Genomic DNA, 17,083 nt, shown 5'->3' with positions numbered 1-17,083 from the left:
CCCTTGGAACCAGCGCTTAGTCTTCCTACTTAGAGGAAACTTGCCCTACCTAGGGCACCAGTTCTTAGCACTTTTCCAAATACCTTTGCCATCTGCAAAAAGACACACCACACTAGTTTTATAAAATTATGCCACCTGACATGCTGTCTGTGGCCTCGCTGGCTCTGCTGGTTTGCTTGTCTCTTTGATATCTTATGTTTCTACTATTTTTTTCCAAACACTTGCAGAACTCAAAGTTAAAATTATCATACAAGATAAAAGTGAGGATACAGTCACTCTGTCTGAATTCTCTTCACATGTCACATTAGCACATGATGGCAGCAGCAAAAACAGAATTATGAATCATATTTTCTAGTGAGGAATTAAATATTCAAGACTGGAGTTCCCCCAGAAAACTCAGATATTTGGCTGCCGCCCATCTCTACCAGTTATGAAAAAAGAAAGATGGAAATTCTCTAAGTCTGTGTGGTCCAGTGTCACCCCCAGAATCAGACCCAGGCTGATTTCCTGACCAGGGATGAAGTACTTACTGGGTGTCACAGTGAGTCTGGTTCCAGTTCCGAAGGTTAATTTCTCGCTTCCATAATTAGACGCACAGTGTGCTAAGCCATTGCAAAAACCATGGCTCCAAACTCCAAACTCTTCTGCAAGGTCCCCTCCCCCACCCATTTCTCATGAACCTGTTGTTTGCATTGTTTTCACAACATCAAAGCCATCAGTGACCCTTTCCAACCATTTCCTGCTGGAACAACTGAGAGAAACTGGGATGAAAGACTGCCATTAAGAGAGGCTTGAAATGTGTTTCGATTTTGACTCTAAAGATAAGAAGAAATCTTTCTCTAGATGGTATCAGTGCTCCCTCAAGTCTAACTTATTTCAGTTATCTGTGAAGTCACCTCTGGTCCTGCTCTAGCCTCTGTCCCTCCTTTCTCAGCTGAGAGTCATCTCTCCACCCCTTGCTCCTGAGAACTCTGCCCCGAAGAGCCTGACCCCTCGGGTCCGTGCAGATGATGGAGTGTGACAGAGGGGAGACCATCGCTGCAAACATCTCTCTCTGTCTTCCTCCCCACAGGAATTTTCAGGCAGGGCAATTAAGATCTGTTCTGGCCTTGATGATTTATGAACCATTCCCTGGGTGGAGGAGAGGGGCTCTTTGCTATGTTCCAGATAAAGTTACATCTAGAAGCAGAGAGACTGAGTAGCAGACTTTTGATGGTTCTCTCTGCAGTTTAAAGGGTTTGTTTCTATACAATGGTGACGGAAAATTTTCTTTGACTTACTTGGAATGACAGTCAAACTTGTCCCCGTCCCAAAATAGAACTGGCCACCGGTGTTCCACTGTGATAGGAAGCTCAACAAAAACCAGGCGGAAGAGTGAGCCAGAGCGTACACCTGGGGCTCCACCGACTGCCCGGCAGGCTGGCAGGCAGGTGGGCTGTCTCCTTCTCTGTGTGGGCGCAGGAGCAAGGGTATCAGCAGGAAGGAGCTCCAGGGCTTAGAGCAGCTGTGACCATGTGCAGCTGGAGGGACAGATTCCTCCAGAGAGGGGATTAAAAGGAAGGCTAATGTGTGTCTGCATTGCTCGCTGTCTAATTAAAGGTGTAGGCCCATTTGCTTTATGCTTGGGCATTTAAAAAATTCTTTTCCTTTTAAGACTTTATCTCTCTCCTGATGATCATATGACTCTGAAATGCATTTTAATCAGGGCTCTTTACGACATCTTTTGACTCTGGGAAGGCTTTTATTCCTTTATAAAAACTTCTGGAACAATTCCTTCTCTCTGGATGAACTCAGCTTGAGGCTCTGATCACCTTACTGCTTCCTAGCCTGTCTCTTTTTCTGACAACCCCATTATGCAGTGTCCCTTGTCCATTCCCTCTATCCCAGCTCATCCCCCATGGGCAGGGAGAATATACTGGTAGACCACAGGTTGTTTTTTAAATTACCACTTTCAAGTCCCACGTTCTCTGTGCCACCTTTTAAGGTCTAAACCCACATTTGCCAATATGACCTTATTTTCTGATCAAAGTTAAGTCCTTTAGCTTTGTATCCTCAACCACCCTGCCACCTGCACAGCCATTTGAGCTCCATGCATGTGACTATCAGCCCTGCCACACTCCATAGGCAGCATCACTAGGAGACTTACTTGGAATGACTGATAAACTTGTCCCTTGCCCGAAAATCAACTTGCTGTAGGAAGTTGTGACACAGCCACACAACCCTTTACAATAACTGACAGGTGACCCTTAAAGAGTGTAGATAGACCCCAGTATCTCTCGCTGCCACTTCAAAAGGCATTTCAGGTGCTCTTCAGCATTACCTATGGGATCTGAGTCGGAGTCACAGGTAGGACAGATTCTATTGGGGATACAGGAAACCTGCTGGGGATATGTCCTTCTCCACCTTGGTGCCATTACAATTTCTGAAAAGCTTCAAGTTTTAAAAAGCATCATCAGCTCCCTGTCTCCTCCCTTCTCTATTATTCCCCCATTCATACAGCATCCCCATCTGCATTTCATTTCCATCTCCAAGCTCTGGCTTGGTGACATCAGGTCCTCAGGCACCATTGATCTGCCTTCTCTGAGACAGCATATGCTCACCGGCATGCCATGATTAAAAGACTGAAAATGCCAGGCTCTCAGAGGCTGAGATCTGGGCTCCCCACTCCTTATCACTGGTCAATATGTTGTTCTCATTTGTCTGGCTAATGAAGAGCTGACCTTTCTAAGTGGGTGCGCTTTGCTGAAATGACAACTGCCAGAGAGCTAACAACAAAGGCTGAGCTCCAAAGGCACTTTTGGCCTTTCGGACCCCGTTGGCATATTTCAGTCAATTGGATCCTGAGCTCAAATGTCAACCTCTCAGTGTTGGTGTTCATATGAATGGACTTGGAGAAGCTCAACAAAAAAATGGGTAATATTGGCTCAACCTGTGCCCTGCTTGTTAGAACCACATTTCACTTGGAGGCATCTTGCACATTTGAGACATTCTCACAACCCAGCATTCAGCTGAGGAGGAGCTCTGGCACATTCCAGCTCCACACCCACCCGGTGTGAATTTATGCTGCTGCTCAGAGCAGCAGCTAACGACAGGGATGTCAGATGCCTCCTCCACACACACCAAACTGGGACTGTGCTATCGGCTGGAGCAACTATGCCTGCACAAGAGTAGCTACTACAGGAACACAGGAGCTAGCTCATCCCTTTGTCTGAAAGGACACCCTCCTTGGTGGAGATCCCATGAAAACAGCACCCTGCAGATACCCACCTCCCCGACTTAGCCTTATCCAGTGCAGTGAAAGACATATTCTTGCTTTTTAACTTTCTCCCCTTCCGGTCTCTTATTCTTTTCACTTATCATTCCCAAGCACCCACACTTTCCACGCTCCAGGCTCCTCTTAATCCATGTCCATCTGACTCCCTTAGGATCCCCACAAGAGCCAAAAGGCTGGAAATGGGAAGGGAGTGAAGTTATGTGGGGGGCACTATGAGTTTTGGCGTCTCCAGCTTGCTTGCCTTCGCTGTTAGTTATGAACTCTTTCCAAATATCAGCTTCTCATAGCTGTCGTGAATCTCCCTGCAGGGGAGTTTCACAACGACTGACAGAAGGAACTTTATGAATCTTAAAAAACAGTCGCATTTCTCTCTCTTCCCAGTGGGGTGCAACCGCAAACACACGAAAGCCAAATCTTTCTATCTGCTCTAATTATCAGCAAGGATACAAGTCACCACGAGGAGAAAGGTATTAAGCCTTGTATCTGAAACTCTTTGGAATTAATTGTAATCCTTTGCCTGTGGTTTCAGCGATAGGAATGGACTCAGTGGATGCTTATTTCTGTCCATCCTTTCTCTTTCTCTCTTTGGAGTTTGCATTTATAGAAGCAGTAGGAGACTTTCAGGGAACATAGAGGGATTTGAAATAAGACCTCAGATTCCCATTCAGTTTTCAGTTTTTCCCTCATTGCTTTCATTTACAATTCATTCTGAACTGAATACGACATACCTATTCAAACTCTACTCTCAATTATCCCTCTCCACTGCGGATGCTGCTTACGGAAATGGCCTCAGCTGTGCCAAGAAGAATTTAAGATTGATATGAGGAAGAACTTTCTGATGGAGAATGATGCTACAAAATAGAAGGGGTTACTCGGGGAAGTCAATTGGAAATGGAGGGCCCCTAGCAAAAAACCCAGAAAACCAAAAAACAAAAAAACTTAGGACCTCACTTCCAGAGAAAGTTCTAAAAGCAGAGAAGATTCTAGTTTCCCAGGGTCAAGCTTAGCTTTACTCAGAGCAGTGGGAGAGAACTAGGTTCAGGGCTTGAAAGGGAATCTCTTATGTTGAGACTGAAGAAGAGAAAGGACTCTGGATGACACTAGTTAACTTGAAGCAAGGTCTAGATCCTGGGCAACATACATTTCTTTTAAACCTGACACATCAGGGGTGATATTCCAGAATTTCCAGCATGATTCTGTGTCCTGTTACACTTACTTGAATGGACAGTCAAGATGGTCCCTTGTCCAAATGTCAGCTTTCCATAGCCAGCACCAGTGTTAGCACTGTAATGGAGGCCTTTACAAGAACCCCTGGAGGGACCCCTGGGCTCACACACATCTTCCTATTTTAATTCTGGGCAAAAAATAAATTCACCCAAAGGGGCCTGGACCTGTGAGGCTGAGTTTCTTCCCGCTGGAGGTCAGAGGACCACGTGTGGTCCTGGAACACTGACCTGCTGCACCCCAGGGGCCTGCCTCTCATCTCCCTCTTTCCTCTGCTTTCCACGGAGGCTTACTGATTTCTCATGTTCAGCATCTCTCTTTCTAAAGGTCTCATTTCCATTTTACAGCATCATTTTCAGGACAATTTCTCTGATCAGTTTTCAAGACATGTCCTTCCCTCCCCTAGAGGTGTCACACATTTCTGATGACAATGAATTGATTACAAGGAGACAGGAGAAGAGGGTTCAGCCTTTTGGAGGCTGACTAGCATTAGATGAGGTTCAGACTCTAGCTTCACAAAACACTGTCTCCTGAGCTTCCCTTCATGCCCGAGCATAAGAAAGGAAGATGACGGGCATATTGAGCTGAGCCTCCACACCACAGGCTTTTGTCAGTTTTGAACCTGGTGAAATGTAAGTAGAGGCTCACAGAAGTTTATACCTGAGCCTTGTTATGGTGAAACACTGTCCTGGGGACTATTCCAGGTTTAGGTCACCCAACAGTCTCAGCCGAGGTGTCTGACCTCACCGAGCAGCCTAGTGGTTTAGTGAGGTCCCTTTGGAAGCTGGCTTATGCATGTTTACTTGGGGTTGCTGTAAATAACATCCCTTGACCAAACAAAGTTCCCAGTGCTGAGAGTCATGACTGTAGGGGTCTGGGGGTCTCCTTGACTCTGTCTGATGGATGCCACAAAAAATGAGCAAAAAAGAGCAAAATGCAGACAGTCTCATTATGTGGTGTGAAGGTGATCAAATCCTATCCCTGGATGTGAAAAACAGATATTGAAGCTCTTTTATTGAATTAAAATTTTAAACTATTAAGCTATTTTGACTGAGTTTACGCTAGCCTTCCTTAGTCATCTTTTCAAGCAGTTACTTGTTAGCTAAAGGTCAAGGCATTAGCTCGCTTATTGTCATGAAAAGGGTAAGAGAGAAAGGTTAATACTTAGGTAAGAAGAGGTATGCATTGGCTTTAAGTCAGGGATTTAGACAGCCCTTCTCATCTCTTCAACATTTCCCAGTGTTCACTGTCTAAAGAGTCCCTTCTCCCCACTTTAGCCTCCATAGGACATGAACAAAACCAAATGCCGGCCCTCAGCTGAAGCCCTCACACACGTGGGCACCAAAGTGTTGCTGTGCAATAATCTCTGTGTTCTGCTGATAGAAGGAAACAATTTAATCATGGGTTTCTTGAACTCCAGCCTTGCCTTGTAACCCCTGCACATACAGGGTCCACTGCATGGGAAATCTGGCGTACAATCACTGCTCAGGGTTCTGGAAGGATGCTTTCCTGGCACAGATATTTTCTTTGCATGGTTAGCCTGTCAAACTCCTTGGCTTCTCTAACATTTTGAAGTGTAGGGGATGTTACAGCTGTCAGGCCCCTAAGAGGCCAAGCATGAACCAGAGAGGTTCCTAGCCTCTCTCTGCATTCTGGAAAATCTGCTACTGCAGATTCCTGCCCTAGCACATTTCCAGAAAGACACCTAGGGGGGAAAAAAAAACCCCAAAAAACCTACTGTCTGGTCTCCACCCTTTCCTGCCCACCCCATGAAAAGCCACCAAGTCCTTGAGTCTCCCGAGATTCATATGAACAATATGAATCCCCTTGACGCTTTAATTTAATAAGACCTCAGAGACTGCTGAGTGCGTGGGATTTAATGACATCATGTATTATTCATTGTATCCATCTTTGCAGAGGTGCTGACTTTGCCCCTGCTGAGCCAGGCACTTCTGCACGTGAGAACTTCATGACTAAACCACCCTGTGTGTTTTTCAGGCAGGGCCTACCCCAGAACGTTCCAGGCTGCATGCCACAGGGATGCATGTACCCTTCCGGGCTGCATGTGCTGTGTCAGGGAATCACTTGCTTGTCCCCCACTTCCCTAGTCACTGTTTTTAAGGCTGAGCTGCGTTTCCCAATGTGTCCCTCCTACGTGGCATCTTCTCTTGATCACAGAAAGCAGAGCTGAATAAATTAAACTGGTCTTTGCTCAGCATCCAGGGCACTTAGCTCATGTCAAAAGGAGCCTGGGGGCCTTCAAGCTTTTCCCATTTTCACTTCACCTGAATTTTATAATGAGCCAGACTTTCCCTGCATTAGTCTAAAAGCACCACTCTCAGAGACCCACCAGCAACATAGATTTTCAATAAGTGCCAATAGCAACCACTCCTTACTTTCATCTCTAACATTTTAAACTTTTTTGGCACACACACATTCTTACCACGAGGGAAGGGTGAGTGAGTTTTTGAAGGAGAGAATGTGCTGCTCTATTCTCGCCACTCAGGAGACAAGTTTCCTCCCTATTCTCAGGTGAATCACACAAAGTGGAGGCCGAATCAATATCTTGGTAACCCAGGAATAAGGGGGTTAAAGGCTCTGCCTAAGGGTACCAGAGACCTCAGTTGCTGGATTGGGAGTGAGAACAGTTCCTTTAAGAGAGAACAGGGAAGGTAAAGGAAGAAATGTGCCTGCAGACTTTCCAGCATTAGTTAATGAAATTTCAGGTCCCATTATTTCAGGAGAGAGATTCAGGGGAGTTTTAGTATCTACATCTGAAGATTTATGTTTGGTCTACTGAATTTGCATAGTCACAGTACGCCAGTTTCCTCTATCTTTTTGGCAAATGCTTCCTGGCCTTAGCTGAATCCCTCAGGATCCTGTGTTCAACTTTCCTCCCTGCACCAATGATTTCATTTAAGATGGATGATAGGAATGTTTTTGGCCGAAAGTAATTTAGTCTCTGTACAATAGAGTTCTAATCCTTCTGATGAGGTCCCTATTCCCCTGTACAAAGTTAGATTTGGAAGATAAGCTGGGATGTTTTGGAGGGGCAAGAAATTGAAATGAGAAGAATTGGAGTTTCCCCAGCCCCAGTCCCTCCACTTACTTGGATTCACGGTCAAGAGAGTTCCTTTTCCAAATGTCATTTTAAAGTTGCTGCTTCCACTATTGTCACAGTCAGAGAAGGTTTTACAAAAACAGGAACAGGGGTTGCTCTTTGCAGATGGGCACTAAACTACAGGTTTTCAGATAATTTGAGGATTTCCTGAAAGCAGCTTCTGCAGATGAGACCTGGGCTTCCAGAGGTCAATGGAGCCCTGATATCACTATATCATCTATATTTATATCTATACATGATATATGTACATATATACATATATAATATATATGTGTTAAAATTTAAAATTTAAATTTAACTTAAAATTTCTTGCTGTTCTTTTTAATGACTAAACTGCCACCTTCACTGGTAATCCATTTCTTTTTTTTTTTTTTCTTTCCTCATTGCCTTCCCCTGGCTGCTGCTCACATAGTTTCCACTTTATTGCACTTTGGGGGTCTCTGTTTCTCTGCTTTTCATTAAAATTGGTCACATCAACCCACTGGATTCTGGTTTACTGGAAACTCACTACAGAAATGGGGAGAGCTAGGGAGATAAGTTTAAAGGTGAGATTTGAGGGCTTTCCTATCTTTCCTGGTCTGCTTCTCTATGATAAAGCAGGCAAAGTAAGCAGGCACCCCTCCAGGAGAGCTCCCCAGACACCATCGGACACGACGGAGAAAGGAGAGGCCGTGGCCAGCCATGGCAGCTTTGGCCTTCATACTCACTTGGGTGGACGACCAGCCTGGTTCCCTGTCCAAACACTGGGCTTCTGGAAGCTACTTCCTGAGTAACACCACAGCACACAGCTTTACACAAACGGTGCCCCAGGCCCCCTGGAGGAAGGCACCTGATGGGCTCTCCTCACTATCTACCTGCAGTGGGGAATGGCCTGAAGCTCACTGACAGAGAAGTTTAGTGTAGTGTCACCTTGGGGTGCTTATTCTGTCTTTCACAAAGTCTCTTTTACCAGTGGTAGACACGAACCAGATTTTTTTTTCTCAGTTTCTTTGCTAGTCAAATATTTAACATCTTCATTTTCCTTTCACAGGATTTAAACCTTGTTTTCACCTTTCTTTCAGCCTTTAGAGCTCTTCCTAAAACAGTCGGATTAAAAGAATCTTTAAAGTCACAATATGCTAGGTCTCCTGAGTGAAGCTAAGCTGGTTCTTTCTGTGAAGTTCCTGGTATGAATCCAAGGGCTGATCTTCTGAGATCCCATCCATCCGGTTAAAATAGGAAAGGTTAAATGGCCATGTAGAAGACCCCCGGGGAAGTCCTGCTCCCCAAGAACGTCTGGTCCCTGCACACTTACTTGGATGTATTTTTGTGTTCACCTCCTTCCCCAACCTGGGAATTGCCAGCACTTACAGGGAGCCATCTTCAAAATCAGTCCTAGGAGACACCTACCCACCACCCTTTAGTCTTGAAACAGACAAGATTTCTTCCTTGGCTCAGGGACATTTTGATTGAGGAACAGTTTCCAATTTTGCAATGTGAAGAGGATTAGGAGAAAATCTGTTTGCCTCTGTCCTCCTCCTTACTCCTCCAGGCTCCTCTTCAATAGTTTTAAACTATTTATAGAAACAGCCCCTTTAGGGTTAGAGAAATGTTTCTAATCTCCTCATCTTTTTTCTTGCTATCTATTTACTGCAGTCATATATTTACAATCTAAATTTACATTTCATTTCCATTTGCAGGCGCTTCTAATGCACTTTTCTATTACTTCCAGAACACTGTATGTAATGATAAACTCTATTGAAATAAACCAAATCACAAGGAGTTTTTAGGGCTGGAGGCTGACATTTCTGTCTACTCCAGGCACGTCTGGAATGAGCATGTTATTATTATTTTTCCAGGCAAGACCAAGATAGGGGAAGTCTAGTCAACTGAGTGACTTGCAGGGTTGACACGCTATGTCTAAATAACTATCTATTGAGCATTGCTCTTTGGGATTAATTTGGATTTTCTTTTTAATCTAGTTCCCAAATGTCAGCTTCCCATCTTTTTAGCTCTTAGAATCTCTCTGACAGGGAAAGCTTAAGGTAAATCTCATGGATGTTTTTTTGAATCTCAACCAATATTTCATCTCTGAACACATCACGGATAAAGGAACTAAAAGAAGGATGAATATAACACCTTAGGGGAAGAATTTATAACAGTTCTTTTGGAAAGATGAGAATTATAAAAATGGAATTGCACATGCCTTTTCAGGTTACTGTTTCTAATATCTGGAGGACTAATATCTCTAAATAGCCAGTTTGGAAACATAGCAGCTGACACCTCTGCTCCTTAGGCCCTAGTTAGCCACTGGAAACACAGTCATGGGCATTCTTTCCTGTCTAATGCTGTTGTTGGTATAGGGGCTTTAGGAAGGTCTTTGAAGGTAGCATAATGCTTAATGAGGGCATTCTGATTCTAGCTTTCTTTTTTTTTTTTTTTCTTTTGCAGTGCTGGGGATTGAACTCAGGGGTGCTTTTCTTCTGACTTACATCCCCAACCATTTTCATTTTATATTTTGAAGCTGGGTCTCCCCAAATTGGCTGTGAACTTGCCACCTTCCTGCCTCAGCCTCCTGAGTCTCTAGGATTACAGGGGTGCCTCACTGTGCCTGACTTGATTCTCACTTTTCTAACATGGATGATTATTTGGCCACAAAAGTAGAAGATTTATTTTGAGGTACACACTGGATAATTGGCATCTTTTCGGAATTATGAACAAAAGTTAAACTCTAAACAGTTGTTTGGAAGGAGCTTCTGTTGTCATAGCAAATTCAGACTTTCTCATGAAACAAAATTTGAGCTACACTGAAGTTACTTGAAATTAAGTTTGTTTTAAGGATGGTGGGTCAGCACTCAAAATATCCCTTGGGCTTTTCAAGATGCAGAGAAATGTTGTTATTACATTTGGATTAGAGAATCCTTCTCTCAATCTTCCAAGCTTAGTTGCCATTTTTTTTTTTCACTAAGGAGCACAGAAATGAACGGATATCAAAAGGGGCTTCCCTGATGCACAGAGCTCAGCCCAGGCAGGAATGAGAATGTTCCATGAGGACCTAATTAGAAACACAGCAGTTAACAGCATCCTGGGGCAGGTTTTCCGAGGTTCACGATCTTTATAACTAATTTGAATATTTGCTTTCAATCTTAGCTTTTCCCTAAATAGCAGCTTGCCCTCAGTAGCAGTACCAGAAAAATCTTACATGGGTTTACCCAACTAGCTTGGCTCCAGGGTTTTGCATTATAGGGATTAGATAGTGCTTTTCTTATTTTTTAAAATTTATTATTATTTGGTGCAAAGGAGTAAACCCAGTGCCTCACACATGCTAGGCAAGCGCTTTGCCACTGAGCTACAGCCCCAGCCCTAGATATTGCTTTTCTTAACTGTGCCAACATGGATACCTTCCTTTCTAAATGCTTTCTGCCCCTACACCCTAAAACTGCAATTCAGATTCCATTTGTCAGACACACACACCTCCAACATTAACAGAAACAAATGTAACATTCCTAAATGCTTAAAGGTGTTGAAGACAGTGCTAAGGAGGCTTTGGTTCAGGGGTTGCCTATATTCTTATTCCAACCAGAAAGACCCCTGGTGAAAAATGCTAATAATTGGGTGAATAACTCGGTCATCTTTCACTGAATTTCCAAGCGTGATGGCTTATGTTTAGAAACAAGTAATCTTCACAGAAACATACCTGGGTTAACACTTAGAGTTGTTCCTTTTCCAAATATCAGCTTATTGCCGGCCCCAGAATTACACAATGACACAAGACTCTACAAAAACTCAGACACCCAAACTCCTCTTAACACTTAAATGTTTACTTGTTATTGAAGAACCCTCCTGATAAAGCCAGGTTTTCTATAATAAGGTACTGGTGGTAGAATTCATGGACCACCAAAGACCTTCCTTGTTTCCTGCATTTATTGTCACTTTACTGGAAATCTGCCAAATTCCCCTGACAGCTGCTTGCCTTGGTAAAACAGAAGCGGGGTCTGCCTCTCCCCTTTTACAGAAGAGGAAAATAGAGTTTCAGAGAGTTAATAGGTTTTCATGCCCATGGAAAATCCCACCAGTTATAATAAAAATTAGGCTTAGCTCAATGCTATACTAGCACTATTATTCTCATCTATCAGCTAAAGCAGCAGGTGGGGACAAACAGCAGGGTCCTGCATGTAGTAGTAGGAACATATCAGCTGTTTGAATTGGAATCCATTAATGGGACTGCTGTGGTTGAGAGTTGGATTATAAAACAAAATGAAAAATTTGGAGATCAGGATTTCAGAGAGAAGTTTGAAAGTATTAGTTACTGAGACTTACATGGGTTTACTGTCAGTTCTGTTCCTTTTCCAAAGATAAGCTTTCCAGATCCTCCCTGAGCTACACACACACAGACTGCTTTACAAATACTGCAACAACCCTTCCACCAGGTGCCTGGAGATAGGGTTCCACATTCCCCAAGAAGAAGCACAAAGGCAGAAGGACAGATATGCTATTATACCATTGTATGGTTATTCTCCCAAAGAGAGAGGAGCAATGGAACAATTTTGATCAACCTGTTGCTTTACAGTTCATTAGATTGCTGTCTTATTAATTAGTTAAGTAATTAATTAATCTGGTTGGTTGGTAGTTGCAATTAATTTAAAAGAGCTAATTCTTTGGAGTAAAGGAAGACTTGAATTTGAAACCCAGGGAAGTATTTTAATTTGCTGCACTTCAGTTTCCTTATTGGTTTAGTGGGGAGGAAGATAACAGCTTGATGATGTTGTGTTAGGAATATGTAAGTGGGGTGCAGCAGTGGTCCCATTGCTCAATCCCTGGCTTCATTATCTGAGGCACACTTCTCAAGGGATTATTTTCACAAACACAAACCAACAAAACATCAGTGACTTCCCCACTAAAATAACACCCCCACTAATAAACAGTTAGCTCTGGAATCTGAATTAATGAATTAAATTCCAGGTCCTCTTTCTTACTTTATCAACTTAAAGAAGTTGCTCAATCTCTCTGTGCTTCTATAAAAGTATAAAGCATAAAAATATAAAAAAGTTCTTTTGAGGATAATAATGGCACCTAAATCGCAGAGCTAGAAATAAAGATTAGGTGTAGCAATGGGCAGAAGGCATGCTGAACATGGTGGATATAATAAGCAATTAAATAGAGCATCATTATAATTTTCCTCCCAAGAAGTCAAACACATGGTCAACATTCCTCTTTCACAATGACCTAAAAATCTAGAAGTCCCTCGGCACTTCTCTTTCTATAATAAGACAGCATGACTTAGAGGGCACAGAAGAGCCACGAAGCAGTTTTACAGGGTGGTTAAGTCATTTGGGGGAGAGTTTAGAAAAAGCTGTATCTAGCTGCATGTGTACTCCCCCAGGGGATGAGGAGAGGGCTTATTTTAAGCCAGGTAGGACTTAAAATGTTTGCAGAGATGGTGTTGGAAGACACATTTTACTCGTTAATATAAAAAGGATCTCACAACACAATATAAAAGAGGGGTCAATGTTCTCCTCCACTTACCAACCTCCACTGTGAGCTGTGTTCCCTTCCCAAATGTCAACTGAGAGCCGGTGGTTTGTTGAACACTGTGCTGCGGGACTTTGCGAAAACCTGTGGTGTCAACTTCATGAGCTCATCTTTGTGGAGCCTCCCAAGCACTAGAGTTGTTCCCCAACCCAAGATGCAGAAGAAGGATAAGTGATGGTGAATTTCTTTTAGGGAGCTCAGGGCTTCGGGGCTGAGGTGTTTGTCCAGAGTTAAGATTTTCACTACAACACCAGAAGGCAAGCCAATCGCGTATACATATTCCATGTCTAGAGCAATCCCACGTCTGATGCAGTCTATCAGAACCTACACTCTCACTGGGAAAGAAATTGGCTCTGCAGGATTCATAGGTTGTGTCTGATGGTCATAACCATGGCCTGAGACAGGGCCAGTGTTTTCCTTCAGGATTTTCCATCCCTGCCTCAGTCTGATGGTGGCTATGCCTTTTCCCTAATATCAAGTTCAAGTCCTGTTCTTAGGACAGCTAGTCATCCCCCTCCCCTAAATGTGGAGTGCTTTCATCTCCTTTTGGAACCCAGGGTTCAAGTTTTGCATAAAGAATGTTTGAGATGCAGATAATGCTGCCATGTCAAGGACTATGATATTTTTTTCCCCCTTGGGTCTGAATTGATCAGAAATGTCTTTGTTTTGCCCTGGACCATGGTATCAGGCTCAGCTGTGTGACCCTGCCCAAGTTCACAACTCTCTGAGTTTCACTGTCCTCATTTGCAAAATTAAAAAGTTGGGTTTAGGAGATCTTTCAGGATTTTCTGAGCTGAGAGTCTTTGGATTTGATTTTCTGGATCTAATGTACCCAAAATTGGTACAAAAATGTACATCAAAATAATTTGTTGTGCAAATTATTTTCCCTTGGCCCAACTAATCTTCCTGCCCATTTCCTAAACAAAATAAAACAAATAAGCCAGTCAAAGAAAAGTAGGTCTCTAGTTATTATATAGGGAAATGGAGTTTTCTCAAGTCTACCATCTGCCTTAGCATTTTATCTTTTTAGAAGTTAGAAGTCAGTATCTTAGAACCAAAACTGATAGGAGAAATGTTTTTTTTTTGTTTTGTTTTGTTTTCTTTAGGAACTTCCAGAAAACTCAAAAACCAAACCAAATAACTTTGATTTGAAGATAGTACTTACTAAGCTCCACTCGTACTTGAGTCCCAGCTCCAAATGTAAATTTTCTGGTTCCTTCCTTCCCACAGGAGCTGCTGCCTTTACATAAACTACAGACTGCAGACTGGTGCTTAAAGGTGGTTTGATATTTACAGCCTTTTCCCATTGGATAAGAGAATACATTATCTGTCCAAGTGTTTCAGCCTTCTGGTTTTTGGGTATTATATTCTAAGAGATTCTGCTATAGCCCCTCTGACTGGGGGTGCTCACCCAGGATTTTGAGTAATTGAGCCCTTTTCCCAAGTTGAATGTCTCATTGCTCTTCACACAGTGCTGGGCCCTTTTCTAAAGGTTCCTCTTAACTCTGGACTGAGGCTTTCTCTTCTCAGGCCCTAGTCCAGTCTCTAGGGTGATTAGGTGAACGAGGAGGCCAGCTTCATGAGCAGTCATTTGGGGTTGCTTCTTTCCCATAAATGTAGCCTAGGACTCAGGCTGTGACGAGGGCAGGACAAATCATACCAGTATGGTTTAAAGTTCTCTGGCTTCACAGGGAGCTGAGGGTCCATTTCCAAAAAACCTAGCAGGCCATTTCTTCTTGTCTATGTTGTTGTACGGACATCGGTTGTTTATCCCTGTTTCTTAACCAGTGTGGGGAAGGAGACCCCGGTGGGCCATCAAAAACATGAGGGGTGCCAGGCATCCCTCTTCATTACTGAAAAGATAAAAAAAGTACCATTTTTCCTGTGTTGACTGCCAGGAGCTTAATTTCAGGAACGTGATTCTTAAAGTGCTTCCTCATATACTTTACAGATCAGCTTACAAAAACTTTCAGTTGAGGAGATAAACCTGCTCTGCAAAATAAAGAGATACAGGCTAAAGCTCATCATAAAAAGAAAATTTTGATTATGTGGTGTTTTAGGTTATCCATGCTGTGTGCACATTTTTTTTCAGAAGCTAAGCTACTTACTCAGGGCCACTGTTAACTGTGTCCTAGTCTCAAAACAAAATCTGTTGTTGTTTATCTACATTTTTTGGCCCCCCTGACAAAATCCTTGTATCCCTTAGGACAATGACAGTGTCTTCTTAGAAATTGGTTCAGAGGATCCTTGGGAAAAAAAAACAAAACATAGGCTCTTAACAAATATTTGTCAAATTGAATTGTATTAAACATTCATATTTTGCTCTTATTCCTTAAGGAACATGTGAATTTCTGAAAAATCTTCAGATGGAAAAAAGTAATTCCACCAGATAATACTTGCTGAGTTTCACGATTCCTCTAGCCTGGGCTCCAAATGTCAGTTTTCTATTAACTCAATCCCCACAGGAGTGAGCACCTTTACAAAAACCATTGGTGTCAGTGTGGTTCAAAGGCATGTGGCATCAGCTCTGCTCTTTCCTCACTAGAGAGAGAGAGAGAGACCCCTCTGTTCCCATAGGTGACTCATCTTCCCTGGGAAGGGGCTGACCTCCTTCCTTCCTTCAGAGTAGAGATAGGAGAGAACAGAATGGATTTCAGGGTTGGAGATGATAAATAAGATATCAAAATGTTATCACACACTCTGCAGAGGGTTTTTTTTTTTTTTTTGGTAAAATTGATGATTTTTCCAAAGGCTGTTTTCAGCACTTGATCTCTCCCAGATGCAATAATAACTGGATTCCAAGTTGGCATATGGGCCTGGCCCTCCAGGCTCTGATGAGTCACACATATTGAACCCAGAAACAATGCTACCCTCCAATGAAGGGGCATATTTTTTGCCTTTTCTCTTGCTGGGCAATGTGGAGTTCAAACAACATGCACGGGAAGATATAAACTAATAACTCTCAGGTCAGCTTTGTCATTTTATATATTAGCATGCTAGAGGATACGACTTGGAAGGGAACTGCTTCTCTCATTTCAAAGATAAAGATGCTGAAGCCCTGGGAAGTAAATTTGCTCAAGGTCATGTAGATAGGTAGAGGCAGAGCTGGGGCAAGAATTCAGGACACTGGATTCCTAGACCTGCCTTCTGCTGTTTCTTTTATGTGCCTCAGGAGAAAAAAGGATCTTCCCCAAGTGGTCTCTGTCCCTAGGGGCATGATGGGATGAACTAGGGTATGGTTTTCCTTGTTGAATAGTAGATAAGTCATTCAAAAGAGGATGTGGCACATAGTTATGATTTTAGAGTAAGATAGAACTTTCTCATTCATTTAAAAAAATTTCATTTCTGAGGCTGCAGGCAACAGCAATTGATAGCAAGGGAAATGGCCCATGAGAACCCAGGGAAGCCAAGGAAAAGATAGAGATTGAAAAATTTTCTCTCTACCAAAAGGATAATCCAACAGAGAGTTGGCTCTGATTATTCTCTCTGCAGGCATCATTACAGGGACTGACATCAAGAGCAGGGATGGTACATACAAAACGGAGTGTTGCTGCCTCTTGTTCCCATTCTCACAGTGGACTAAGAGACACATTGCTTTTCCTCAGAATCCTTACCAGTGTGCTCCAGAGAGACGCTACCAATTGTCACTTCTTGTAATTGAGATATAACCTATTTGCCTTCCCTGCCCAGGAGAAAAACTGGAGAAAAGACTCTATAGGCTTGAGAAATAGGGTTGACAGGATGCAGGCTAGGTCTACACAGCCCCATAATAAAAAGTATCACTGACCTTTTGGTGGGCCCAGACTGTTCTTTCCACAGGCTGCTCCAGAGGTAGCAGCAGTAACACCTTGGAGGGTTCCTTCCTCCTCACAGGTCTTCAAATGACGGCTCTGTAGAGGGCACTCGGCACAATACCATGGTAGTGTTCTTCACGCTCCTTCTTGTCCAGATGT

This window comes from Marmota monax, unplaced genomic scaffold (genome assembly GCF_021218885.2).
Source record: "Marmota monax isolate L192 unplaced genomic scaffold, Marmota_monax_Labrador192_F-V1.1 WCK01_AAM20220418_F8-fsc00079, whole genome shotgun sequence".
Classification (NCBI taxonomy): domain Eukaryota; kingdom Metazoa; phylum Chordata; class Mammalia; order Rodentia; family Sciuridae; genus Marmota; species Marmota monax.
The sequence above is the reverse complement of the archived record's forward strand: the minus strand, read 5'-3'. Positions refer to the sequence as shown.